The 27,771-nt window shown below is 39.1% G+C and overlaps 1 long non-coding RNA gene across 1 annotated transcript; it reads right to left on the bottom strand.

Moving 5' to 3' along the window:
- Positions 1-12,322: 12,322 nt before the first annotated feature.
- Positions 12,323-27,266, bottom strand: LOC309797345. The gene is made up of 2 exons (XR_014292600.1): positions 27,095-27,266; positions 12,323-12,484 (listed from the first exon to the last, which is right to left on the bottom strand). It is a non-coding gene; the product is annotated as an uncharacterized lncRNA (long non-coding RNA).
- Positions 27,267-27,771: the final 505 nt, after the last annotated feature.

The raw sequence follows: 27,771 nt of genomic DNA on the forward strand, positions 1-27,771 counted from the left end.
GCACCTCAAAATTAGTATATTTATTTTATTTCAACTTTAATGCAGAGCTGAACATTTCTAGTAAATAAAGGAACACCATTTGGGGGGACCTTGTCTTTGTGCTACAAAGTCCATGTTTAATTTTTTAAAATTATTTAATATGACTTTCTCTTCATATGAAACATGACACTTGACAGGTTTCAGAACTAATTATCCCATTATTGTAGGACTACGGGAATTACTCTTTGATTTTCAAAAGAGAAAGTTAGATTTTTATTTTTTAATTAAAATTAATGATAATATAGAGAAATTTTAAGAAAAGAACTTAGAAAATTATGAAATGTTAGAGTAGGAGAAATCTATAGTTCATGTAGAGTTACTCCCTTTCGTTTTATAAATGAGCACCTACAATTTGTAGAATGTAAGTGGTTTATTAGTAAATGGCAGAGTATGACAAGACCCTAGAGCATCTAACCCGCATTCCTTGTTATTTTAGATGTGGTGTATTCATTTCCTTCACGAATAGACCACGAGATTGTATTTCTAAAAGCAGTAATAGACACTGGGGAAGTCCAAGAAGTTTAAACACTGGGACCACAGAATAGCAGATTCAGAATGCACTGAGAACCCTTTTAGCTCTTCTCTGTTTTGACAAGACACTACAATGATGGTATCAAAGTGTTTCAGTATATAAGCCCACAACAATCAAGAGATTTCAACATAGTTTTCAAAGACAGAAGACAGGTGGAAGAGTGTGAAACCGAAGCAGTAGGACAGAGGAAAAGCATCACCTAGAATATGCACAGGGACCACCTGCAACTGAGGAGGATTCTGACCCCACCTGAAAAAGTAGCCCCATGCTCAGGTGCGCATGTAGGAGAGAGGGTGGAGTTAGTTAAAAGTGTGACTGAGATAGGGGAGCTCATTGAAGGGTTGTGTTTGGAGGAGTGGACTCCCAGCCCTGCCCTCACGCTCCTGAAATAAGATGATTTCATTTTGAAAACAGTTAAACTGGCGAGAACTGGGGCAGCTTGTGTGAGTTTTTATACCCTAGAAAATTGTGTTTGGGGGAGATCCTGTTACAGTTACTCCCCACTTCTTCCTGCATAAGAAGCCAATCAATCGTTGACTTCAGGGAGCTTTCTGCACTCATTCTTAAATAGAAAATAACTGTCATTTGCCTGTTAGTTGAGTAAAGCTTACAACATGAGAGAGGGGGAAAGAGTGCAAACATATCCTAGTAGGACCAGGGACAATTTAGGGAACAGAATAATTTAAGAAAAAACCCTAATTAGTATCCTGAGAGAGGTTTAAAAAGAGCTAGCAACTATAAAATAAGACTAGGGTATTAATGAAAAGGAGAATGGTCAGAAAGCAAGAGAGGTCTCCTGGAAATGAAAATATGGTTGCTGAAATAAATTCAGTAGGAATTTAAAAAATTTCTCAGTATATAAAAAAGAAAGACACAATGGAAAATGTGATAGAAATATGTTAGAGAGCCTGCATCTGGGAGATCCCGCATGTTACTATTAGAAAGTCCAGACCCAGAAAAAAAATGGAGGGAAGCTGTCAAAGGGCAACAAAATTCCCCACAGCTGAAAGTAGACATCAGGCCTCAGATTGAAAATAGTTATGCAAGACGAGCAAGAATAGCCTCATACATAGGCACCCTTCATTGTGAAACTTTAAAATACTGAAAAAATAAATTAAAATAGAATAAAATACTGAGAGGATACATCCATTCCAGAGAGAAAACTACTGGTCACCTAATAAAAAGGTTAAAATCTGACTTTATCATACTTGTCATCAGCACCATGGATCCTGGAAGGCATTAGAAAGATACCTCCAAAGTTTTTCAGGCACATAATTTTCACCCTAGGGGTTTGTATCCAGCCAAACTATGAGTCATAAGTGGAGGCTGAAGAAGATATTTTGTACCCAAAGAAATTTGAAAAATTGACCTCTTGTACTACACCTTAAGCTATTTATAGAAATAATCCAGCAAAATGAGGCAATAAACCAAGAGGGAAGGTAATAGGGGATTCAGTTCAGATTGCAGCTAGTCTAGAGTGGAGAGGCTTCTATTGATTGTGTGATTGAGAGCTTAGAAACACCTTGAGGCATATTGTACTTACTAGGTGTTAGGCACTGTTGGAAGGGAGGAGGGAGAGGAAGAGGAGAAGGAACTTGAACTCCAGAGGAGAAAGGGCTATACGGACATAAAGCTGAAGCACACTAAACTATGGTTGATTTTTAACCTACTATTGGTGAGGAAGGGAAGAATCCACTTCAACTGGACACTATAGATGTCCCCCTTCTCAGTGACACACAGGGGTAATGACCACCTATCTAGTTTGTTGTCCAAACCAGAACTTGTCCAAACTCCTTACACTTCAGTAGTGTAAGGAGGGACTCTAATGCTGTAACATCAGGACAACAGGTATAAAGTGGAACAGCCCAAGGCGGCTTGGGGTATGTGGTCACCCTGCACAAGGGCAGTGACACTGGCACGGTATGGAACGAGGTGTAGTCTATACACAGAGACACAGTACATCTGCAGGGGGCAATATTAATTTCGTTGTAATAATGGCAATGCTGTCTTGGTTTGCAGCTTTTATTGTCAACTTGCATGTAATCACAAATAACTAACGTAAACTATACTTAGTATGTATTAGTATTAACTTGGTATGTACTGAAATGTATTGGATACTAGTATGTACTTAGTATATATTAGACTCTAAGTGCTTTTGCATATATTAAGTCATTTAATCCTCTGAATAGCCTTATGAGGTTGGTGCTAATATCATTCCCATTTTTGAGAACAGGAAGCTAAGACAGGGAAGGAGCTTGCCCAGGCTGTACCTAATTTAAGGTTGGATCGAGGCTTTGAGTTTAGGCTGTCTGCCTGTTCTCTTAAACCTTACTCCGTACTGACTCTCAAATAACAGAAGACTTAACTGCACATAGAACAGAATATAAATTTCAACTTTGACAACGTAAAAGCTAGGTTTGGAAGGTAGACAGGAGGTAGAAAAAAGAGAAGATGGTATGAATGTCCTCATTTTACAAAGCGTGACGTTGAGAGAGTTTCTAGTTGATCAACAATGTAGGTTTTTAAGTATATCACTACAAGTCAAAGAGATCATGAGCAGTGGAATAACTCATGATGACATAACTTTACTGAGCAGTGTGGACATAGGAAAGAGTGTAAAGGAACTAAACCCTTACTTATTAGTAAGTGAGAAAGTGAACAGATAATGCCTCCAATTTAGTGAGAAAATAATCATGGAAGAGTATTACTTGGAAATGGAGAAGAATTCAAAATAACAATAGTTGGACCTCCCTGATGGCGCAGTGGTTAAGAAACTGCCTGCCAAGGCAGGGGACACGGGTTCAAGCCCTGGTCCGGAAAGATCCCACATGCTGCGGAGCAGCGAAGCCCGTGCGCCACAACTACAGAGCCTGTGCTCTAGAGCCTGCGACCACAACTACTGAGTCCACGTGCCACAACTACTGAAGCCTGCACGCCTAGATCCTGTGCTTCATAACAAGAGAAGCCACTGCAATGAAGAGTAGCCCCCACTCGCCGCAACTAGAGAAAACCTGCACGCAGCAACGAAGACCCAATACAGCCAAAAGTAAATAATAATAATAAAATAATAAAAAATAACAATATTTGACGTAAACCTCATAAAAAAGGAAATCCAAACAGCCAGTAAACACAGAAAAGCGTACAACTTCATTAAGTAACAAGAGACAAGTGAGTCAAAACCAAGGAAACTACATGCCGATGAGATGGACAAATACATAAATAAGAAGTCTGGTAGCATCAGGTATTGTAGACCTGGAGTACTATGGGAATCTTCTACCCTGCTTACACTGGAGTATAAATCGACACAACTACTTTGGAAAGCATTTAGCACTCTCCATCCACTGAAGGTATATAAATAGCCTGTGAGCCAGCAGCCCTCACCCCTGCCCTGTGTAAATGCGCCAGAATAACCGGTACAGCAGGACTCCTGTCCATGATTTGCATTAGCACAAACTGAAAACAAACCAAATGTCCTTAAGAGTCAAAAATTAAATAAATGATGTGTATTTGTACAGTGGGAAAACTATCCAGCAATAAAGTTGAATGAACTAGAGCTACAGGCAGCAATGTGGATGAATTTTTTAAACCAATGTTGAGAGAAAGAAATAAGATAGAAAAGACTTCATATACTATGATCCTGTACATAAAGTTAGGTGTTGACACAACTAAACTCTTTTGTTAGGGATGCATGCAGGTTAAAGGAAATGACTGTCAAGAAGTGAGGTTGGTGTTTAACCGGGAAGAGGGAAGGAGCTTGTGATGAGAAAAGGATATGGGGGGTTTTTGCGATGCTGACAAGTATCAATACTTTCAGATTCGAGTAGTGCTTATGTAAGTATTCTCTTTTTATTTGTCACATTGACAGTTTTGTTCTGTGCACTTCTCAGTACACATATCGTATTTTACAATTAAAAACTGCGTAAAGAATCGGTCGCTTCTTGAGTGCTGGATGTGGGAGTGGGATGAGACCGTTTCATTTTAAGCCCTTCACTACTGTTTGCATTTGCATGTTCATTCATTCAGTATTAATTGCATATATTCTATGTACCAAGCACTCTTCTAATTTTATATGTGTTTTAACTCATGTAATTCTCACAAGAGCTCTGTAATATGGGAGCTTATCTCCATTTTATAGATGAGGAAGTTGAGGCCTAGAGTTATAGAACTTGTCCAAGGTTATATAGCTAATGGGTAGTGCCAGGCCCATTTGCCTCAGAGAATCTGAATATTTACAATATAATCTAAAATATAAGCAAAAAAAATGCACATTAAAGAAGATGACAAGTTTTCATCTATCCAGTTAGAGAAAAACACACAGTCTGTCTTTCACACACGTACATCTTATATGTACGTGTGTGGCAGGGATTTTCCTTATTAAGCAATTATTTATTGACCGTCTACGTTGTGCTAGGCACAGGTGCTGGGGATAAACACTTAATAAAATACACCCCCTATCTTCAAATAACTTGCACTCTAAGTGAGGAAGTAAGCCAACAGTTATAGTAGAGGTTATATACCAAGTGATACATCGCTGATGGCAGTGTAAAATCTCAGAAATCTTTTGGAAAGAAGTCTGGAGATAGATACCTCAGAGCCTTAAAAATGTTCATTTGCTTTGATCTCAAACTCATTTTTATGGATTTATTGTAAGAATGTTATTCTCAATATGGAAAAAAGCCTTCATGCATAAAAACGGTTATTTTGTCTGATAATATTGAAAAGTTGGAAAGAATTTAAATGTGTAAAATGGTTAACCAGTAAACCCACTCAGTGGAATATTTTGTAGCCCACACAAAAAAATCAAGGTTATGAATCCCCTGATTATATGAGAAATGATTGATTTCAATGTTAAATGGAGAAAAGTTGAACATAAAATTTGATATCCAATATGATGGGAGCTTTGTCCCAGAAAAATCACCCTAGCCGGTGTACAGAAGGGAGGAAGGGAGAGCAGACGGCAGGAAGGAAAATTCTTCCAAAGCCTTATCATTAGTCTTACTTAAGTAATAGAATATCAAGCAATTTTACTTTCTAACTTTTTTGGTTCCATATTTCCATGTAAGGGACATGAATTCTGAATACTTTGTAGGAGGAGGGTACACTTTTTCACAAAAATTTAACACTGTGTTCTAATTCCCTCCATTAGAGGGAGAAACTGTTTCATGTAATTGCACTTTGATGTGCTATTTAGAACCAGTCAGGAATTTTAGTCTACTTTCCTCTGACCGTGCTGAGGGTTTTTGTTTTTTTGTTTATTTGTTTAGAATTTCTTTGAAATCAGTTTTAGAAGATTGATTAAACCATTATATTAAAAGTAGAGGAATTTTGCAATTTTTCCCCCTTTTCCCCATTGAAAACTTGACTGGCTTTAGTAATGAAACATTAAAGAATTTGAAGTTCTTAGACTCTCAATTTTTTAAACATGTTCTGAATATAAAAATATATGTTCATTGAGCAAATGTTTGAAAACAATGAACAACTTCTTGAAGGAAATAAAAGCCACCTCTGCATGTACACACACCTAATCTGCTCTTTTGTCTTAAAAAAGTATCCGAAATATTTTGCCATGTCACTAACTACTCTTCTACATCAGAGAATTTGACTAAGCTTATGCATCATCTCCCAGGAAAAACGCACAGGTACATTTTGAATGTAGCACTCCTGAAGCCCATTCATGAACTCTGGTTGAGACCTCTTGTCATTCTTAGTGGCTTCATAGCGCATTCCTTCAGGCGATGAGCTGTTTTTATTTAAACCAGTCCCAATTCGGAGGCTCTTAGCTTTCTTCTAGGGTTTGGTTATAAACAATCTTATGACATCATGTTGGTAGATAAATCTTTGCCCACATCTTTGATTTCCTTAGGGTAAACTCCTGATGTAGGATTGTTGTTAGGTACCAAAAGCTACTCTCCAGAAAGTGACACCAGCTCCTCTCCCAATGATGGCAGGTAATAGAGTTCCTCATTCTTTAAGTGATTGTTCAAAGCAGTTAACATGTATAAATATACCTTACTGTTTTCATAAGTATAGGTATTATGATTGTTTATCACTGCATAAGAAACCACCCCAAAACAGTGGCTTAAAACAATGGCAATCATTTATTTTGTTCACGAACCTGGAGGTTGACTAGAATATTAATTCTTTTACTACACTCTTACTGACTGAAAACAATACCTATTTGACTAGCTCAGAGTTCTGTAGGTCAGAAGTCCAGGCACAGCGTGACTGGGCTTCCTGCTCAGATACACACGGGAACATGTGGGTTCCCTCCTGAGAGTGTTAAAGCACGTGAAATTTAAGTGTAAGATATTGAGCCCCAAACGTTGGATGTTCACCATAGTTTGTGTGGGCCACAGAGCTGAAATCAAGATGTCAGTCTGGCTGTGTTAGCGTCCAGAGGCTCTGGGAAAGAATGCCTACAGGCTTCTTCGGCTTGTTGGCATAATTCAGATTCTGCAGTTGCAGGACAGAGGTCCCCATTTCCTTGCTGGCTGTCAGTCGGGGGAGAGTTTCAGCTCCTAGAGGCCTCTCGCTTGCCTTCCCTGCCGCAGCATTGGACTTCTTCAGAGCCAGCAATGGAGAGTCTCCCTCTTGTCCCTTTTGTACTTCAATTCAGGAAGAGTTCAGGTCCTTTTCATGGGGTGCCTGAGTAGGCCACATCCACCTAAAATAATCTCCCTATCTTAAAAGATCAACTGATTTTGAACCTTAATTCCATGTGCAAAATCCCTTCACTACAGCACCTACATTTAGAGTTTGATTGGATAAGTGGAAGGTTTGTGTACTTCAGTAAGTGGTAATCTTGGGGGCTCTGTCAGAATTCTGCCTATTGCAAGCAGTGTCCCCACTTCAAGGACCGAAGTGTCTTCGTTCCTAAAACTCCTAAGGTAGTTTATCAGTGTTCGTTTTATTTCAGTGACCTTGGTGAAGGGAAGACTACCACCTCCGTGAGCAGGAATGGCAGCCAGCTTCCTGAGTCCACCGTGTGGCTCTGCTACTTCGTGGTGTGACCTTGGCTGTGCTGCTCTGCTTACTCGACTTCTCTGCCTCTGTGTCCCTCATCTGTAAAATAACATGGAGTTAGTGATCGTTCTTTCCTCGTAGGGTTTTTTGTTTTATAAATTTATTTTTGGCTGCATTGGGTCTTCGTTGCTGCTCGCGGGCTTTCTCCAGTTGCGTCGAGCGGGGGGCTACTCTTCGTTGCGGTGCGGTGGCTTCTCTTATTGCGGAGCACAGGCTCTAGGCGCGCAGGCTTCAGTAGTTGTGGCACGTGGGTTCTAGAGCGTAGGCTCAGTAGTCGTGACGCACAGGCTTAGTTGCTCTGCGGCATGTGGGTTCTTCCTGGACTAGGGCTCGAACCCGTGTCCCCTGCACTGGCAGGCAGATTCTTAACCACTGTGCCAGTAGGGAAGCCCCCTCTTAGGGTTTTGATGATTCGATTATTTAATACCCAGGGAACTCCAGGAACAGTGCTTGACTGTAAATTGCTTTAAAAGTGATTACTTTTTTAAAACATGCTTTTGAATCTGCAATTATGCAATTCAGGTATGCTAAGCAGGTTCGTTAATAGGACTTCCTGCTATAAAGAGACCCACAAATAAAAATAGAATTTTTCTTTCTTGGTCGTAACTTCTTATTTCTGACTTACTATGTTATATGCATATGCCTTTTATGGTGGGCTGCCACAGATTTATGTTGGAAAGAGTGGAATTTAAATAAATCTTTGCCAATTTGATAGATTTTGATCATTCATTTCACTGGCATGGTGTGATATTACCAGTAGCAGACTAAAACCTGAGTTCGCTTCTGGCTCTGCCCCTAAACCCTGATGAGACCAATAGCTGGAAAGGCTTTTGGATATTATACTATGAATTACTTATAATATTGACTGTTTGCTTAGGAAACCCTGGAGGAGTGCCTAAAGCAGTTAAAGGAGGAAAGAGTAATAAGACTGAAGGCTGATAGACGAGTCAGTGAGGTAAACACGTTTCATCTGCTTTTGAGAGTGTTTTGGTTTTATTTTGATTTGATTTTAAGCCATATACACATATTTTGTAAGCTTTAAAACTGTAATATGTTGCAAATTGGTTGTATCATATGGACTTTTGCATTTACTGGTATTTAGTGATCATATGATCTATATTCCAGAAAGCATGTTTTTAAAGATGTGAAAATCTGGTTTTGTGTATATGTGTGTGTGTGTGTGTGTGTGCTTTTATATGACATTAGCTTATTTCCTGTTCATGATTCTTTGATTCAAGAAGGCACTTTCTGTGCATATATTGTATATACAGTAACATAAAAGACATGATGAGACTCTCCTGGCAGTGAATTAGGAAAGTGAATCATTTAAATAAATTTAAGATATCAGAAAACTTCTAAGAATGCAATGAAAGATAAAAATATATACTATGAGAATTACATTAGGTAATGTGCATGAAAGCAGGGCATAATCTAAAAAGTTCTATCTAAATATAATTTATCACAGGGTGAGTGTAGGGAGGAATTTTTGAAAGTGCATCCATTGGATTGGCAGACACTCACTCAATAAATGTTGAGCACCTGCTCATGTAAGGCGAAAGGGGCATCATGAACATTAACGGCCTTTCTGAGAAATACGAGAGCTGAGCTTACAGGGGGTTTTAAGTGCATAGATGATGAGCGGAAGGGGAGGAGTGCACGGGGTGAATATTTTCCAGAAGCCAAAGAAAACAGTGGTGATCGGACAGTTAATAAATTGGGTTGGGTACAGTTTAGGACTTTTAAACGTAAGCATTAGATATTTTGCTCACTAAAGTTAATTCTTAACATTCAGCAGAGTTGTAATATGTTTTGTTCAAATCAGATTCTATAATTCACTTTCTAATTTAAGGGAAACTTAAAGCAGGTAATTTTCTAATGTGGAATGAGGCTCCATTATGAATTGAACCAGTTAGAAATGTGATCTTTTGTGAAAGATCATTAATAAAACGGTAACTTTGGTTTATTTATATACCACCTAAGTGTTATATAGGAAACTTTGTTGGGTGCCTGTGGGTTTTGGTTATTATGTGATATGGTCTCTGTCTTTACTGGCGGAGGGTTACATTAATTATAAATTAATTACATTTTGAGTGTTTTAGTTTTGTTCCTTGAAACTAGGCAAGACTACTTTTTGTTTGTTTGTTTTTTGTTTTTTGGGGTTTTTTTTGCGGTATGTGAGCCTCTCACTGTTGTGGCCTCTCCCGTTGCGGAGCACAGGCTCCGGACGCACAGGCTCAGCGGCCATGGCTCACGGGCCCAGCCGCTACGCAGCATGTGGGATCTTCCCGGACTGGGGCACGAACCCGTGTCCCCTGCATCGGCAGGCGGACTCGCAACCACTGCGCCACCAGGGAAGCCCAAGGCAAGACTACTTTTGATGACAATGAGAAAAAATCATGTCAGACGTTTTCAGTCTTCTTGTATAGCTGGAACATGAAAATGCCCAGTTAAGAAACACAACTTTCTCTTTGTCTGAAGCCCTTCATGCCCACTCATTGACAAGCATGATCCTGGATGATGAAGGTGTTTTGGGCAGCACTGAGAATTCTTTTCAGAAGTTCCATGCTTTCCTGGTTCTCCTTAAAGATGCTGGGTTAGTTCATTTCTCTTCATGGCATTCTTCTCTTTGCGACTATAATGGTAGTTTGCTGAGGAACTGGAGCAATTTTCATCACTTACGTGGCTATATTTAGCCAAATTTAGTGTTATTATAGGTAATATAGTTGACGTTTTACAATGAGGAATTAAATTTTTTAAGAAATGCAAATAGGGAAGCCTGCTTTGGTAGAGTGGGGAGCCCATTATAAAAGAGTAACCTGTAGACAGAGTAATTAGTAGGTATAGTTGTTTTGTAAAGACTAAATTAAAGGCAGTTTTCATTGAAAATATGCGGGAATGCATAAGAATTTTCCTATCTTTCACTTATTTTGCTTGTTTGAATTAAAGTTATCTTTGCCTTAGACATAAAAATGATTATTAATCTGCAGGGGAGATATAGGTCAGTGGTTCTCAGCCGGGAGCAATTTTGCTGAAAGAGGGAAGTGGAGATTGATCGTTGATGGAGCGGTGTTCTGTCAGTGAATGAATTGGTGTTGGTGTTGGGAAGGAAGGAACAAACACATTCTTGGAGACTGGAGGAAAGGTGGTGAAGAAGTGTGGGAATGGAGGTGTGACAGGCAGTGCACAGGGTGCGTGGTACATATTGAAGCTGCTAGTGAGACGGTGGGATGTCTCCTAGAGGATGAAGCTGGAAAGGGCTGAGGATCTGGGGGAGAGAGAGGCTTGTAGTCTGGAGTAGGATGTTGGCTTTTAAGATTTTAGAAGTAGGGCTTCCCTGGTGGCGGAGTGGTTGAGAGTCCGCCTGCTGATGCAGGGGATACGGGTTCGTGCCCCGGTCTGGGAGGATCCCGCATGGCGCGGAGCGGCTGGGCCCGTGAGCCATGGCCGCTGAGCCTGCGCTCCGCAACGGGAGAGGCCACAGGAGTGAGAGGCCCGCGTACCGCAAAAAAAAAAAAAAAAGATTTTAGAAGTATTTCATGATTGTAGGTCTGGGGAAATCTAAACTGCTCTTCTGTGATTATAATAACCTTTGTCTTTTCTCCTTTCCTCCTCTCGTCTAGGCTTGGGCAGTTGGCCACAATGGCTGGTATAGATCAGTCAGATTTTCATTTACTAGGTCGTCCCCAGATGAATTCTACTGTTAGTAGTCCACCTAAAGAAGAAAAGAAGGCACTTGAAGAAGGAAAATCAGAATCAAAACAGGGTGCCCCATAACAAATGCAAAATCTCCAAGTAAATGGACAGAACAGCACTTAATGATTCTAAGAGTGATTAGCAAAAAGGAAATGACCAAGTCAGGGAGAAAACAATAATGATCAGTCTCTAATAGTTCACATGCTCGGGAGCTAGAAGACTCTGGAATCCTTTCCAAATCTGAGATTAGTAAATGTGTGCCCATTTCATGATACTGTACTTTTGTAAATAAGGAGCCTGGAAGTTCTTTAGAAAATTTATGAGTTAAAGCAAACTATCCTTAATGAAGAAAGAAGACATTAGAGAAAATATTCCAGATTTTAAATTGTATAAGTGTCTATTCTGTTCATATTTTATCTAGGTTTCTATTTGTATGCAGTCAGCTTACAATGAAGGAACACTAATGAAGGTACACATACTGATATAATTTTTAAAATAAGTAATCCAGACATAGCTAATAGGTAACATATTAGAGTGAATCACCTGGTTATGGGAATGGGAGGGGAAAACCTGTCAGCTTTTCCTCTAGCCTTACTTGGAGCCCCCATCAACCAATCTCAGAGTGGTCTTGGGAACTGACAGCTTGAGAACACAGTCTGGTCACAAACTGTATACGGTTTACATGTGCCTGGAGGATAGAAAAGAAATTAATTATCTTACAGAATAGGGTTTTATTTTTAGTGAGGGAAAGGAAATGGGTAATAACTACCCCAATCACCAAAGTCTGAAAACGTAGCGGACATAGCCTTGGATATAGCTAGGTTAAGCTGAGAATCACTTGGGTAGATATAATTACAAAAAATACTGGCTCTGAAATCTTCTGATTAATCAATTGACTGTGTTAATAATAAGATTACAGAGTAACATTGAAGTTTTGAACTCTACTTTTTAATGGTTGGCTTTGTTCATCACTGAATTTTTGTCTTGTCTTTTGTCTTCCCCTCCACTTTCCGAAAATTACAGGTGATGCTAGGATTCCTTTGCCTCTCGACTCCTTCCGTGTCCCAGCGTCTACTCAGGAGGCCTTAGAAACTTCCAAAGACAACCTGGGGGTCCCAGTCACAGAGCAGCGGCAGGAGTCTTTTGAAGATTTCATTGCTAGAACATGTTCTCCTTCAGCAGACGTCATTTCTGGAACTGGAAGTCAAAGAAAAGAAGAGGAATTATCTAGAAATAGCAGGTCTTCTTCAGAGAAAATGAGCAAAGCAGGTGAATATACCAAAAAATACTCTGCTAAGAAACAACCTGGGAAGGACCTGCATTCCTGCTCTGACTCACCTGTAAAGCAGAAAAGCAAAGGAATTGGGCAAAATAATTCTTTGGTTAATAAACCAATTAAAAGTGAGTCTTCGAAAAAACACATTTCTGTTAAGAAAGAGAGTAGAATAGTGCCTGTTTCATCAAAGACAACTAAAAGTAAACTCAGTCTACTAGAACAGTCTGAAAGTGATACTCTTGGATCTGATTGTGAATTTCAAGAAAGCATCCATACTCTATCACGCCTAACATAGGTCTAAATCTTTTAAAATTATGTTTTTGCCTTCAACTTTTAATAAATTACTTATGTTTTTATTATAGCATATGGTGTTTTCAGTTACTTGACTGGAAGCCATTAGAGAAAGATTTTTTTATCTATACTTTTTTATTATAATGAAAGTTTTGGTGTACTTTTCCTTGTAACACTTTGCACCATTCATTCAGCTAGTGTTTACTGAGGGCTTCATATGTACAGTACTTTTCTGGGTGCTGTTGCTTTCAGCAGTGAACAAAATAAAGCCTTTACTCTCCTGGAACTAGCACTCTGTGGTGGGAGAAAACATAAACAACAAAGCAGGCTAAGGGTTAAAAAGAGATGGGAATAATAAATGGAATAGTTTTACCATTTGGTTAAACATCAAACTATTATAAATCACACGGCCAGAAGCCATTGACATATTTTAATTCATAATAACCAGAGAGCCTCAAACATTTACCAAGGCACTTAACCGTGTTTATGGATTACAGCAACGCTCTGAGGTAGGGAACTCTTACCATCCCCATTTTATAGATGAACAGTCTGAGGAGACATTATGTGAGTTGCCCAGAATTACACAGCTATAAGTAAGTGGGAAGTTGCAATGTGACCCGAACCCATGCTCTTTTTTTTTTTTTTTTTAATGTATGGACTTTATTATCTTTCATTTGTTTCTGATTTATGTGAATTTTTTCTTTAAAGATTTTTTCTGATGTCAACCATTTTTAAAGTGTTTATTGCATTTGTTACAGTATTGCTTCTGTTTTATATTTTGGTTTTTTGGCCTCAAGGCATGTGGGATCTTAGCTCCCTGACCAGGGATTGAACCCTCACCCCCTCCATTGGAAGGCAAAGTCTTAACCACTGGACCACTAGGGAAGTTCCCCTTATGTGACTATTTTTCTGGCAATTTTTTTAAATTTTATTTTTTATTGACATACACTTGAATTACAGTGTTGTGTTAATTACTGCTGTACAGGAAAGTGACTCAGTTACACATTTATGTACATTCTTTTCCATATTCTTTTCCATTACGGTTTATCACAGGATATAGAATATAGTTCCCTGTGCTCTACAGTAGGACCTTTTTGGGGTTTTTTTAAATACATGCACTTTTTAAAAATAAATGTATGTATGTATGTATTTATTTATTTTTGGCTGTGTTTGGCCTTTGTTGCTGCACGCGGGCTTCCTCTAGTTGAGGTGCACATGCTTCTCATTGTGGCTTCTCTTGTTGCAGAGCACGGGCTCTAGGTGCCTGGACTTCAGTAGTTGTGACATCCGGCTTAGTTGCTCTCTGGCATGTGGGATCTTCCCGGACCAGGGCTTGAACCCATGTCCCCTGCATTGGCAGGCGTATTCTTAACCACTGCACCACCAGGGAAGTCCCATGTAGGAACTTTTTGTTTATCCATCCTGTATATACACCAGTTTGCATCTGCTAATCCCAAACTCCCAATCCAACCCTCTCCCACACCCTCCTCCTTGGCAACCGCCAGTCTATTCTCTATGTCCTTGGTTATGTTTCTGTTCACACATAGGCTGTAACCAGGCTCTTAATTACTTTGTTATCCTGTTTCCTTGTTAAGAAGGGTTTAAGGAAGGCACTGAGAGAGAAGCCAGTGACCACTGGAAGTGCAAAAACAGTGGGGCTGTCAGAAAGCACAGCTGTCTCCTTCCCCCATCGTGAGCAGAATTTTTAAATGGCAGAGTATGTAAGAGTATGTGATGACACGTCTCTGGATTAAATTATGTCTCCCTGGTAAAACATGTACAGATAAGTCTTTAGTTCAATCAGAGTGAAAGGTGAGATCAGAGAAAAGCCGGAGTGTCAGATTTCCTGTAGAAGGTCCTGCCTGATTGTTACTAAGAGGGCTACCACAGTACTAGTTAGTTCATTAGTCATGGGTTGAGTGTTAGAGGAGTGAAACAATGAGCAAGATGTAGTGTTGGCCCTTTAGCAGTGGAGTGAGAGGGGAACACGCACAGCAGATGTCTCATCCTGCACGTGACATGCTGTGACGGGCATATTCAGGGCGTTTAGTCAGTGTTTGTGGAAGAAGAGGGGGAGCCGTGAGGCAAAGAAAAGTCATCGAAAGAGGCAGTCCCTAAGCTAAGTCTTAAAGGACTCGTGAGAAACTGGTGAGTCAGCCGGTGAAGGGCAAGGATACTCAAGGCAGAGTGGACAGCGGAAGTCCAGAGCCGTGAGTGTGCGAGGGGTGTGTTACAGAGCCACAGGCGCAGGCTCTGGAGGATCCGTGCAGTGTCCCCAGGCAGCGGCAAGTGCCCCTAAAGGAGGCAGCGAGGAGGAGGAGAGCAGGTCTTAACCATCCATGTGCGTGGAGCTGGTTTCCTCAGAAAATAGCTAAGAATGGAAAGGACAAGTTCAGGTGGCATTTTAGACCACTGACGTCAGTATGGGTGAGGAATCTGAAGAAGCCTGGGGATAATTATTCCCCACTCTTCTGAGGAGCAGTGCTTTATATTTTCAAGTGGGATTTTCACGCTGCCCCCTCCTCTCCTGTCCCTACTGAAAGGTTTATAGGCCGGCAGAAGGGAGAACCTGGCTTAAGGAAAGTTAACCAGGTTTATTTACAGATTCTCGGGGCTGCTGTAGGCTAATGTTCATTCTGGATCGTCACAGCAGGCGTATGGTACACAGCCATCCTCAAAGCTATTTGACCCTAGAGTCCTTTTTTAATAGAATGTCTAACAACTGGTTCCACCACACAGCAATTTCGTAACTTCTAGACCAGGTAATAGCAAGAAGAAAGGGGTCTGAAATAAGGTATAGATGAAGGGAGGAAATAAGTTCTAATTGTGTTCAGGAAATTACCAGCAAGACTTGACCTTGGGAAGTAAGGAAGAAGTAGGAGGCGGAGGCTCAACCCCCATCTGTGTGACTAAGGTTGGGTGGTGGTATCATTGAGTTTGGAAATAGGGGATAAAGAACTGAAGTGGGGAAAAGACTTTAGTTCTGGACATGTAGAATTTTAAAGCACCTGTAGAATTCAGAAGACAAACTGGTAGATAACTGGACATGCACGTGAAGACATGGAAAGATAAAAATTTGAATGTCCTCAGCACATATCAGCAGTCATTAAAATCATGAAAATGGATGAGATTTCAGAGAATTGTGAGTACTGACAACGTTTAAGTAATAAGCAGAGAAAGAACTCTGGGAAGGAGAGAGGTGATAGAGTTTCAAGAAGGAGGAAGTAGATGACAGTGTCATCCTTCAGAGAATGTGAGTGTCCATTGGATTTGGGCAGTTAGGTCCCCAGTGACCTTAGAGCAGTTCAGTGAAGTGGACAAAAAGCCAGATGGCAATAAACTGAGGGTGTAGGGCTGCCTGTGGGGGCCAGGCGGGGCTCGTGAGGACAGTGGGAATAGGCTACTCTCAAGGAGTTTGGATGAAAAGAGAAAATAATTAGCAAAAAATCTTTTAGAATGAGAAGGAAATATATTTTATATGTTGAGATGAAGGAACTGATAAAGGAGATCCTGAAGATGTAGATAATAATTTAGAGAATTGGGGAAACATGGACATATGAATAAGAAAAAAAACCTTGCACAGTATATAAAAATCACTTGTATCCTTCGAGCTGGATGGATACTGGTAAGTTTGGGAGGAAATAAAGGTAAGAAGAGATAGAAAAATAAGTTTATACTGATAGCCTCAGTTTTCTTTGACACAGATTTTTCAGAGACACATATAGACACATACATAATTACCGTTTGAAAATTCTTTCATAGTTACATGTTTTATTAATCACGTCTGAGAAAAGTCACTGATTTTCATTTTGTACAGCATTATCTTGTAAGGACAAGATACAGTGACAACTTCCATGCTTTTTGCATATCAGAGCTGACACTGAAAGTATCTGCATAATTGAATTTTCACTTCTTATTTGTAATAAGTTTATCCTTAGGAGGATACTTTCATAGTGTTTGATCACACATGAGTTTGGGCATTGCTATCACTCAATAATGTTAAGCATCTGTCAGGTTCTCTCCTATACTATATATTAATTTTTTGTCCGTTAAGCAAATATTTATTGGCGGCCTGTGGGAATAAGATACACCTAGGTCCTCTTTCCTTGGTATGTTCACAAAAGTCTCTGAAACTAAATTTCCAAGTCAGGCCATACTAAGGCCTGGCATAATGAGTTTTCATTGTTAACAGTTTTTTTGTGTTTGTGGGGGTTTTTTGTTTTTATTTTTTTGAAGCAAGGATAAGACACTGTCTTAACTCAGTAGTTGTCCATTCATTAATAAGTCAAAGAAGACATTGATGAAGCATGGTATTTTGAATATCCTTTCCACAGAATAGGTAATGGGCCATCCTGAAACTCTGGTGAGATGCTTATCATTTTCAGATTTTGGAGTGGCTGAGAAAACCCTATTACACCTTGAATTATCACTAGAAACATGAATTCGGCCAAATAAAAACAGTGCCCCTGCCTACTGAGGTTGTCAATTTCCATCTCAACAAAAGTGACCATTTCTCCTTTAGATTAAAATCAAGAAAATCCCCTCTGTCCAGGATGCAATAATGAGGTGCACGAAAGAGGAAAACTGAAGCTATTCCCTCTTTACACCTGAACAGTGAATTCATTCTGATATCAAATATTTGTTATGATTCTGTTATGACCAAGTGCTTTATTGTTTAGAGATCAAGTTACTGTTCATTCTTGGTAAGTAAGAAAAATCCACGTTTTAGGACTCTGAATAGTAACTTTATATATATTATATATATATATTAAAAATACATATGTATATTATATGTAATATATATTCCACCTATTCAACAAAATTGTAACTTTCATCATCTCTTACGAATGATGAACTGTATTCACTCTTTGGAAAGGGCTTAAAGTTAAAGTCCCCATATACTTTTTATATAAGACCGTGGCAACCAAATTCTCAACTGGGAGCAAACTTAGGTTTTGCTATGAAGGTTTATGCTTGCCTGGCCTTAGAGTGGTAGGCCAGGAACTCAAGTTTTTTTCCTCTAAGTTACTTTCAGTGATGCCACCCTGAAAAAATTTGGAGGGAGTATTTTTGAAATAGCTTTATCTCAGTAACCCTTTAAAAATGCTTCAGGGTATGGGGAACATAGCTGTCAAAATGTTCAAGCAACTCTTGTTGATTTAAGTGTAATTGATCAGGAGCAATACAGGAAGGAGCTGGGTACAAAAGACAAAAGGCGTGAGGCTATTTCATGTATTGTTTTTGGCTTATTGTACAAAACAGAGAAAGTCTCATACACTCGCGCAGCCAAGGTCCCCTACTGTTCTCTTCTTTTAGTAGAAATAAAAGAGAGCTCGTTTCTCAATAGCAGCATTCTATCCTTAAGTGGGTACACAGTGATATTCTGATGGTCTCTGGAGCAGAGAATAATTCCGTGGCAGCTCTGACCTCCAGTCACCGGGTTCTCTGTAACTTAGTCTTTCATGGCCAAGGACTATAATCATTATTTCGATTTATATTTAGCATCTCAAAATTGAAAGGATTCCATGGACAACAAAACAGGAAGTGATTTCATGAAGTGTTTTAGTATGGATAAAACAATAAACTATAAAAATACAAATCATCAGTAAAGCTTTTTCTTTCCGGAGAACTATATTCAGAAATTAATGTAAGCCTCTAATGTGCGCATGTGTGTTTTTTCACCCATGATCATGTCTGTATGTGTGTGCATTCCACTGCTACAGGAGACATGCAAAATGATATCAGATTTGTACTGGTTTCTCCCAAGAACTGTGTGCTCGCAGGGTTCGTTCAGGAAGGCGAGTGCCCTATCACCACATCACAGTCATATCTCATCACCTTCGGCAGGAATAGTTGACACTTTAACCTCACATGCAGGCTTATTAAATTAGTATTACTCATCAGAACTTGCTTACTAATAAAACAAGCTGAATTAGCCACTGCAGAATCATATTTGGAAATTCAATGAAAATTTTACATTTTTAATAAAGGCCCAGAAATATTATTTCAGAGCAGGTGGTACAGAAAACTGTGGTCAAATTTGACATTCATTAATCATTGAAGTGTGGAACGTGACAGGTGAAAATTGATATTGATTTCTTTCCTCTAATATTTGGAAGAGTTCTAACAGGTAAATCAAATGAGATAACAAGACATATCAAGTCTCACTCATTTCTATGATCACATCCTCCCCATATATCACTCCTTCGCCTGCCATGTTTTGAATAATTCAATGCCCATAGTCTTTCCAGTCCAGTGTATTATAAGACACACTCAAGCTGGGTTTCAATCATATTAGACTGAAAGCTGAACATTTTATGAAGGATTATTTAAAACCAAATGCGTCTTGAGCCCAACAGCCTTTGAAACCAAACAATCCTGGGAGTTCAGTTGGATTCAGAAAATTCAGTAATCGTATTTGATGTATGTTAACCGTATCAATATTAACAACCTTCTGCTGGATTTCAGCACTGATTTGAGAGCTGAGTTACTACTGGTCTTGTATTTTACCTAGTTGTGAAAGCACTGAGAGAGTTGTTCTTGGGTTGAATTTGACCTGACTCTGGGAATGCTCTCTGTTCTATCCATCTTGAAAAGCTTTATTCAAGTGCATTTCGCTGCCTTCCTTCTCTTCACTTGCACCCCTTGGGGAAACGAAAGATGCTCAAATATAGATGTTAACACTGCAGATGCTCTGCTTGGCAATGGTGTCTTTCAGCTTCCCAATAAAAAATTATATTGCTGACCACCCATTTGACTGGAAAGTGACTCATTTTACTGACAGATATCTGGATTGAGATGCCAAAAGAAATAGGTCATTTCAAATTTCCTTTTTAAGTCATAGCTTTGTGTTGCAACACTCCTTGTTCAAAACTTAGATCATGAAGGTTCCTTCCTGTGACCTCCAAGTAATGAAAATGTTCTTCAATAGGCTATGTAAAAAGCAAGCAGAGGGGCTTCCCTGGTGGCGCAGTGGTTGGGAGTCCGCCTGCCGATGGAGGGGACACGGGTTCGTGCCCCGGGCCGGGAGGATCCCACATGCCGCGGAGCGGCTGAGCCCGTGGGCCATGGCCGCTGGGCCTGCGCGTCCAGAGCCTGTGCTCCGCAACGGGAGAGGCCACAACAGTGAGAGGCCCACGTACCACAACAACAAAAAAAGAAAGAAAGCAGAATATTCCTAATTATCAATCTTTCTCTTGAGTCATATCGTTCTTGTAATTTCAAGGAAGAGAAACTCAAATGTAAAGTGTTACAATAGCCAAGCATACCAGCACTATTATCTAACCATTCAGCAATTTTCTCTGCCAAGTCACTCTGAACCTTAGACTACTGAGGATGTCTTCTTAATTAATTTTTAAGGTTCTCCTCTTTTGAGTTAAAAAATGGTCACAATTTTATAAGGAAAATTAAAGAAAAATACCAAATAGAACACCTGAGATGTTTCCATTAGGCATTTTATATATATATATATATATACATAAATTTAATAGATATACATATATAAATGCACTGGGATAAATCTCTATCTTCTGTGTCAGTCGGACATAGGTCCATTTTCTTAGGGATAGGGAACTCCTTTCACAATGGAAGTGAGGAAATTGGCTGGACCATCCTTCTTGAAAATAATTCTGTGAAGCTGCCATTCCTTCTAGCAATCTACTACTCCAACAGTGTGTAGTTCATCAAATTCAGGTCTTCTGAAGCCAGGCTAGAAATACAAAGTGAGGTGGACGACTAAGGTAACTGACCAAAAAGGAGGAAAGGAAGAGGAGCAAAACAATTTCCCAATTTCATTCTTTCCCATATTCTCTGTGCTTGACGAGGGAAAAAATATTCGGGTCTGAGTGCCTCTCATTCTTAGCCATTGTTAGTTCAAAGTCTGAGAAAAAAAAAAAAAAAAAGGTAAAAACGAAAATATGGAGTCCAGAATTCCGTTAGCTCTCTTGCATGCAATATCACAACTTAAAAGGCCTTCCAAAATGGAGGGATAAACTTTTAAAAATATAGCCCAATCTTTTCAATCTAAACAAGTAAACACTAAAAATATATTTTAGAAATCCAGCAAACACACTAACCACAGTCAAAGCAAAGGAAGGCTTATGGCTTACCAAATGACAGTGGCTGTCTACAAGAGAGAGAAAGAGAATAGTCCAAAATTCTATCTGACCTGGCAGAGCTAGGAGGGTGCCCTGGTTAGGGTCTTTCATATACAGTTATTCAAGCTCAGAGTTGATCATCTGTCAGGGATGCTACAGTAGGGAGAGTTTTGCCGTAACTGTGAGACTCAGCAAGATCACTTCCAACTCTAAAACCTACAACTTTAATTTAATCACCAACACCAGCCATCATTAAGAGCGACCTCAAATAACTCCAAAGCTGTTCATCTACTCACATATTCTTTACACAGTCAACAGACCTCGAGTGATTACTACATGCCAGACACAGTTCTAAGACCCAGAATAAGGGATAAGAAAGGTAACAACCTCTGTCACTGTGGGGCTTGAGTTCTTTGGGAAGAAGTTCATCTAAATACAAAGAGACACCAAAGATAATATTTGGTTTGATTATTATTCTGTGAAAGAAGTAAGGTAATCTGTTAAATTGGGACTGAGTTAGGCTAGTAGGACAATCAAGGAAAAATATCTTTAAGAGATCAGTGCCAAAGAATAGAAAGGAATCAGTTATGGAAAATTTTTCTGGAAATAATATTTCCAAAACATGGGAACAGTGAATACAAAGTCCCTGAGGCAAGATGAAGCTTAACTACAAGGAACAAAAAGAAGCTAAAAGGTTAGGTCAGGAGATAACCACACAAATTTACACCAGCTGGTCCCTAACTTCAAGTCTACGTGGGTATATTCTTCAGGTGAGTTACATATATATCATCCAAAAAACAAACAAAAAAATTGACTCCAAAATTACCCTGGAAATTCTGAGTGAGATTCTTTACAAAGGCACAACCATATTAAAGATCACAGCCATCATTCTCCAAACTCCACTCTGGGCATCACTTGCAGGCATTTAACGGGGGTGTTTCATATCCTCTCTAAAATATTGGGCAGGAAGAACAAACATCCTAGCATGTCTGCACTGTGCACCTAGTGTCTCACAATTGAAAAGTAGCTGGAGCTCACCCTGCTAATGGCTTTGCTGGGTGTTTTTAACCATCTATTAAGAGTCCCATCTCTTTTAAGAACTGGGATATATTTTTTGAGGAAATAAACTACAGGAAAATTCAACTGACAGAGATCATACTGTAGTTGACTTTTCTGTTCTTTGTTACATTTATTCGTTGAGACAAACGTCTGTTCTTAGCCTTTTTTTAATGGCTCTGTTAAATAGAACGGACACAGTACACTGCACATACTTAAAAACACAATTTAAATTCTGAACTATGCATATACCCATGGAACTGCCAACACAATCAAGAAAAGGAACATATCCATCACTTGCAAGTGTTTATGCCTCATTCATAAAGCCCCTTTTTTCCCCTCACATTCCAGCCCTCCGCATCCCCAAGTGAGCACTGATATGCTTTCTTTCATTATAGACGTGTTTGCATTTTTCTAGAAATTTATATAAAGGGATTCACACACTGAGGACTCTTTTATCTGGCTTCTTTCACTCAATGTAATTATTTTGAGAGTAATTCATATTTTGGTGGGTGTCAATAGTTTATCACTTTGTTTTGCTGAATAGTGTTTCACTGTATGGGTACACCACAGTATATTTATTCATTCTCTTGTTGATGGGTGCTCGAGGTTGTTTCAATTCTGTCTATTAAAAATAAAGATGCTATGATGATCCACCTACAAGTCTTTGTATGAACATATGCTTTCATTTTTCTTGCATAAATATCCAGGTGCAGAAAGGCTGGATCATACGGTAGGTGTACGTTCAACTTATAAAGAAAGAGCCAAACTGTTGACTGAAGTGACTGTACTATTTTCCTTCCCACTAGCAGTGTAAAAGACTTGCAGTTCCTACACTGCCTCACCAATACTTGGTGTGGTTGGACTTTTCTAATTTTAGCCATTCAATAGGTGTGTAGTGGTATCTCCTGGGGCTTTCATTTCCATATAGCTAATAATTGATTACATTGAGCAACTTCATGTGCTTATTTGCATCCGTACACCTCCTTGGCAGGATCTCTTTTTAAATATTCTTACCCATATTGTTAATTTAAAATTTTTTTTCTAATTACTGAGTTTTGAGAGTTCTATACGTGTTAGAGACACAAGTCTTTTCAGGTATATAATTTGTAAAGATTTTCTTCCAACCTGTGGCTTTTCTTTTATTAATAATGGCTTCCAAAGATGAAACCCAATTTATTACTTTTTTTCTTTTATGGATCTTGCTTTTGGTGTCATCTCTAGGCTTAACCCAAGGTCAAAAAGATTTTGTCCAAGTTTTATAGATTTATGTTTTGATCTACATTTAGTTAATTCTTTATATGGTGTGAAGTAGGGATCAAAGGTCATACTTTTTCATATGGCTACCTAGGCACTATATCCATGTACTACATGCTTCCAGCACCATTTGTCAAGAAGACTATCCTTTCTCCTCAAAATTGGCTTTGCACCTCTGTTGAAAAATCAATTGTCCTTATACGTGTGGATATGTTTCTGGGATCTACATTCTATTTGATTGACCTATTATATCTGACTCTTGGTTATAATATATTCTTTCACTGATTTCTTTTCACTTGCTCATGTAAATAGTCTACCAGTAATATAGCCTTACCATTTGACTGGACATACCTAGGTATACCTGAAATGCATTTGATAAATCGATGGAACTTGCACTCAAACTAGGGTTACTTTCCAAAAACACTTAAAATGTTGAGGTGTAAAAACGATGTACTCTACAGCCTTCCTGCCTCAACCAAGTGTATGTTAACACATCGCCACACAAGCTATTTTGCATGTGTATGGGGCTGTAGAGTCTGGGGAGTATGAGAGTGGTATGTGCTGTCTATCCCAAAAGATCATCATAGGAGGCAAAGGGAACATTAAGGAAATAGATAAGAATAGTCAAATGCCAAATGTTAACATATTTCTCATGCGTTTTTAATATTTACATTGAGATAAATAAGTAAATTATTATAAAATAAAATACAAAACTTTAGAGAATATTTCAAAATGCTCTTTTTTGCCAGATGCAACAAGATACTAGGAATAGAGGGATTTTCTGGAACAGGCTTCTCTTTCCTTTTTTTTATCAGTATCTAGTGATGGGGTTGTATTTTATTCAGTGTATTGTACATGTGGGTGTGAATAAGATGGAAGTTGTCTCAAAAAGAGAAATGAGCAAAGAATATATGTTGTCAACTTGTCTAAAACATTTTTTCATGTTCTGACTCATTTTTCTTTGTATTGGCATTTCAAGGCATTTTGTTTTTTATTGACTATTAAAAAACCTTGATAATTTCAGTGAAATCCCATGAAGATAATATAAACAACAGTAATGGAAAATGAAAAGATCATAATAGCAACCAGCACTGTGATATTTCTTGTCAGTGTTCTTTACTATTTAGAATAGTAACAAATCCCATATTAATTTGACTTTTTGAACTTTGGCCTTTACTTTGGTGGAAGAAATTCCTTACACTTTGCTTATTATCTGTTTGCAAATAAAAACAATTAATGACCATGCTTTGATATGATCATCTTAGAGTTGTATAGAGGGAGGATAGTTATACAACTATTTATATATCTATGGGTTCAAGGAAGTTTAAAGGCTTGATATTTGAATCCTGTGGAAAGTAGCCTCCTTCCCCAGAGGGAAATGAACACATACATGTACTTAATGTAGTTTAAACTAAAGCAACACCTGTTTGTAGAGGCACCTTCTATTCCAGGTATGTTTAGGTATAGGGAAGGGGAACAAGAGCTATAAAACATAATTCTGGTGTATAAGAAGTTTACAGGGGCTTCCCTGATGGCACAGTGGTTGAGAGTCCGCCTGCTGATGCAGGGGACACGGGTTTGTGCCCCAGTCCGGGAGGATCCCACATGCCGCGGAGCGGCTGGGCCCGCGAGCCATGGCCGCTGAGCCTGCATGTCTGGAGCCTGTGCTGCACGTCTGGAGCCTGTGCTCCACAACAGGAGAGGCCACAACAGTGAGAGGCCTGCATACCACAAAAAAAGAAAAGAAAAAAAAGTTTACAGTTTAGGGGGGTTGAGGGCACTCAATGACTCAATGCGGATGAGCCTGATGCAGGTTACTAAAAGGTCACCCTTGAATAAACTCTGCTTTAGGAAAGACCAGCCTACTCTTATTCGGTTAAACTCTTTAATGTGGTGCTCAATATACCTGAATATCAATGTCAAAGGCCACTTTAGAAACGTTTCCAGGGGTGCTAACAGCCAACAAGTTAATATGATTCCTATACACTTGACACAACTCACCAGAGGTCTTGAATTCGGTGAGCATATTGGTCTCCTTTAAGGAAGATCACCCGTTAAACTTCGAATGCTAAGTGCTAAGAGAATGAAGTAAGTAATAAGTGATATTCAGGTTCAGAGGCGGAAGAGAAAAGACGTCTCACCTTGAGTAGAACATTTTGTTGGATTCTCCAAAGTGGCAAACAATAAGGAGAACACTAAATAACTAAGACTGAATAAGTTGAGAAATAAGATGAAAGCCTAAGATGGAGGTCAAAATGTCCCCTAGATTTAAGGATACATTTAGGCTGAAAGGGAAACTATTGAAAAAGATGTAGAAAGTGCTAAATATTTCACAAAAAAATTATTAGAACAAAAAATGTATTAGAATAAACTTAGCAAAGTTTGTTTGCAGAATATGAAATCAACATACACACATCACTTGCATTTCTGTACATTAACAATGAACAATCTGAAAAAGAAATTAGGAGAACAATTCCATTTACAATACCATCTAAAAGGATAAAATACTTAGCAATAAGCTTAACCAAAGACATGAAACACTTGTACACTGAAAACTACAGCAGTATTGAAAGAAATTAAGGAAGACATAAATAAATGGAAAGACATCCCGTGTTCATGAACTATTGTTAAAATGTCCATGCTACACAAAGCTATCTACAGATTTAATGCAATGTCTATCAAAATCCCCTGTTTTTTCAGAAATAGAAGAAACCACTCCAAAATTGATATGTAACCACAAAGGACCCTCAATAACAAAAGCAAACTTAAAGACCTCACACTTTATTTTGAAATGAAGTTTTCTTGTTATTGTGGGTTAAAAATCCAAAATCCTAAGTGTCCATAAATTATCCTCCTAAATTTATATTTTGGTTCATTCTCAGTGACAGGGCTTTCAGTGCCTGAGTGGTATTGAGGGCCCCTTCAGTATCTGTAGCTTGGACTCCTGTCCCTGACATGGTGTGGGTATCTCACAGCCTTGGCTGTTTTACCAGTTTATCAAGTCCCAGAGGAACCATGCTCAGAAGGGCCCCACATTTGCTTGGTTTCCTGCTCTGATATTGCTGTCTTAATATTCTTAATGATTTTATTTTTGAACTTGCGTTCTGTAAGTAAAGTTTATGGGACAATAAAATATACGCGTGAGCAGAGGAGACGTGCAATGTGTGTGCCTGCCACCAGTCCTGCTGCCCCAGTCACATCTAGTTCTCACCCTGCTTATGGTGCGCTTTCCATGACATGCTTATTGGGTACCCATTTGGAGTCTGACTGTGTTCCACCAGAATTCTGTGCTACTGGTCACAGCCAAGACTAAGTGAAGGTGTTAACAGCTCCGGAGGCCATGCTTTCCATTTGAATCTGAACTTACTTCTAACACAGAAAGAAAGCGTTGTTTTTTAAGAAACAAGAATGTCCGAGGAATCTTATCATATCCTTTCTTACTCGTGTTACTTCCCAATATTAGCCAAACATTCTGCTGAAAAAGATGACATGTATGAAAAAGAGAGAACAACCCACAGAACGCATTTAGGGCTCATCCTAATCTAGTATGATGTCATCTTATCTCGATTCTATCTGAAAAAAGAATTTACTTGGGCACATTCACAGGTTCCAGGTGAACATGAATTTGGGGAGGACACTATGCACCCCAGTGCAAATACTTTCAACAAGACTTTTTCTTTGCAGTTTGAACAAGAGGCACTATATTTTCATTTTGCACTGGAGCCCACACACTATGTCACTTGTTACTGTTAGAGCCCATGTTGGAAAATGGGGCTTCATGACATAGCCAAGTGAGTCTGTCAACTGAATTCTAGAATTATCCAGACTTACCCACTTTGTTGCCGCAAGTTGGTTCCAGGCAAACCCAGGTGAGAGGGGCATGTCCACAGTGGAGCAGAGAACTTTTCTCTCTCTATCACCAGACTCACTCCCAAGATGAAGGAAAGAAGAGCTTAGCAAAGCATGGCCAGTTGTTCTTCCCAACTTTGCCCGTCAGGTAGGTCACCTCACCTAGCCAGGGTCAGTGAACATAAGATCAGGGAGGTTAAAAGTTATACTAATCAAATTCCTTTCACATGCTGGTACCCGTAGGAATGAGAAGGGAAACTGTCACTAATGCTCCCCTGGTTTTTTCAATCTCTTAACCCACTCAACGATGCTTTTAAGCCTATAATTAATGGAATATAGCTCTCCCTTCAGGAAAAAGAATAGACCTTTATCAGGACAGTCCTGCTCACACTTTTATGGGGCTACTCATTTGAGTGGCCTCCAGGAACTGCTGGTGGATGCCTTAGTTTCATCCCAGAAGTCTCTGATATGGGTGAGAAATTGCATTAATTCAAATGAACTCCAAGGCTACTCATATCCAATGATCAGAAACAACTTTTTGTTCTACCAGCCATCCACAACATAGCTAACCATAGACATTTGATGAGGTCAAATGACAAACTAAGATTAAATACATAAAAGCATCCAGTAATACAATTCAGAAATCATAGAAATGTTGC

The sequence above is a fragment of the Mesoplodon mirus genome (assembly GCF_964341445.2).
Source record: "Mesoplodon mirus genome assembly, contig: HAP1_SCAFFOLD_317, whole genome shotgun sequence".
Classification (NCBI taxonomy): domain Eukaryota; kingdom Metazoa; phylum Chordata; class Mammalia; order Artiodactyla; family Ziphiidae; genus Mesoplodon; species Mesoplodon mirus.